Source organism: Bos indicus, chromosome 3, assembly GCF_029378745.1.
Source record: "Bos indicus isolate NIAB-ARS_2022 breed Sahiwal x Tharparkar chromosome 3, NIAB-ARS_B.indTharparkar_mat_pri_1.0, whole genome shotgun sequence".
NCBI classification, from domain to species: domain Eukaryota; kingdom Metazoa; phylum Chordata; class Mammalia; order Artiodactyla; family Bovidae; genus Bos; species Bos indicus.
This window is the reverse complement of record NC_091762.1, coordinates 80,158,667-80,160,913: the sequence shown is the minus strand read 5'-3', so window position 1 is coordinate 80,160,913 and position 2,247 is coordinate 80,158,667. Positions and strand designations below refer to the sequence as shown.

Here is a 2,247-nt window from a genome sequence, read left to right as displayed (position 1 = left end):
AGTTTCAGCCATGCTGTTGCAAATGTCAGGACTTCCTTTTTTTCTCCTGGCTGAATAATATTCCATTGTATATTCATCACATCTTTATCCATTCATCCATTAATGGATATGTAGCCTGTTTTCATATATTAGCCACTGTAAATAATGCCACAATGAACATGGATGTGCAGATAGCCCTTTGAGATTTTGATCTTATTTCCTTTGGATATACATCCAGGAGTGGGATTGTTGAGTCGTCTGGTAGTTCACTTAATTTTTTCAGGAACCACATATTATTTTCCACTATTGCTGTACATTCCAACCAACAATGGATAAGGGTCCCCTTTCCTTCTCATCCTCACCAACATTTTTTATCTCTTGTATTTTTGATAATAGCCATCTTAACAGGTGTTCAGTGATATCTCATGGTGGCTTTATTTTTAATCTATCTATCATTTATCTACTTATTTATGTTTTATTTGGCCTCACTACCCTGCATGTAGGATCTCAGATCCTTGACCAGGGATTGAACCTGTGCCCCCCTGCAGTAGAAGTACAGAGTCTTAACCACTGGACCATCAGGGAAATCCTTTATGGTGATTTTAATTCGCATCTCCCTTATTAATGAAGTTGATTACCTATTGGCCATTTGAATGTCTTCTTTGGAAAAAAATGTCTATTTTCCCTCTGTCCATTTAAAAAATCTGATTATTTGGCTTTTTGCTATTGAGTTGTAATGAGCTCTTTATATATTTTGGATATTAACCCCTTATTAAATATATAGTGTTAACCTAAAACAAAAAATGCCCAGTTATTTTATCAGCAAAACTGGTTTATTTGGGAGCAGTAGAGAATTGCAAATTGGGACATACAACTGTGAAAAACCCTATAAAGCGAAAGAGAGAAAACTCCTTTTTGAGAAGCATGGAAAATTGGGAGGGGCTATTATAAACTAAAAGTCCATGGGAGGAAGCTGAGAGTTCATTGGCTGAGGTGTGACTGTTTCTCATTGGCAAAACTGTTGCCAGGTAGAGAAAAGCTCTTTCTCCTGCTAGCTATAGTAAAGGACTATCACTTCCTGCCAGAGGCGCAAGGCACATCTCTTCCTGTTGGGCCCTGAATTGGCTTGTGTGGTACATACATGAGAGCTTCTGCTTCTAGCCTCCTGACCCTGTTTTAGTCAGGTTCCCCTCTGTTAATTTTCATGATGGTCTGCAATTATCTTCTCCCATTCTGTAGGTTGCCTTTTCAATTTATTGCCCTCATGATGTTTAAGATAAATTATTTATTTAAAGTAAACAAATATTTAAGGAATAAAATTTGACAATGGTGAAGGCTATGAGGAATAAATCAGGAAAAAGGCTTAGGTAATGACTTCTAATAACGGCTGCTTAGTGTGGAGCGAGATGATTATTAAGTAGCAATGTGGCTGATGAGAAGGAACAGACATGATGGCTGAAGTGAGCATTTCTATTTTTTTGTTGTTAATTTGTTTATTCATCCTTTCAATAAACTTTTGTTGAGTTCCTACTGTGTGCGACATATTATTCTAGGAGTTGAAAATATAGTAGTGAAGAAGCTATATTTAAAAAGCCTACCCCTAGGCAGCTTATGATTTTTTGTAAAGTAACAAGGAATAAAGTACATAAATAATTAAAGGGCATGGAATGTTAGTGGAAATGCTAAAGTAAAAAACATAAAAAAAGGAAAAGGATAAAGAGAGTGAATGTGCACATAGGTATGGGTGAATGGTGGTTTTCATTTAAGGTACAGTGGCCAGGAAAGACTTAGAAGATGACGTTTGAAGGAAGTGAAGGAAGACTTACATAGTTATGCAGGTAGCAGTGAGGAAAGATGATCCAAGAAAAATGGCAAGCAGGTCCAAACGTCCTGAGGTGGAGCATGCACACTGGCTAGCAAGGAGGGTGGCTGGGGGAGAGTGGAAAGCAAAAGACAGTGTGTATACGGGCTAGACAGATCCTATGGGCCTTATGCATGTACGGAAATGATTTTTGCTTAGAGAGGAGAAGCCACTAGAGGGATCTGAGCAGAAGTAACATATGACTTAGCTCTTAATGGAGTTGCTTTCATTGTGATTTAATTTAAGCTTTTTTTTTTTTTTAAGAAAGAGGAATAAACAGCTTTGCTTTTCCAATAACTGTGTCGCCTTTGAAAGAAGAAAAAAAAGAGAGATCAAAAACTTCGGAAAGCATAAATAAATGCATTTTATTCAGGGACAGATGGCTAAGACAACAAGGGTGACTCACA

At 37.3% G+C, this 2,247-nt stretch overlaps 1 non-coding gene across 1 annotated transcript; it reads right to left on the bottom strand.

The window, feature by feature from the left end:
* Positions 1 to 490: 490 nt before the first annotated feature.
* Positions 491 to 564, bottom strand: TRNAR-UCU (transfer RNA arginine (anticodon UCU)). The gene has a single exon. It is a non-coding gene; the product is annotated as a tRNA-Arg (tRNA).
* Between the last annotated feature and the right edge of the window lie 1,683 nt (positions 565 to 2,247).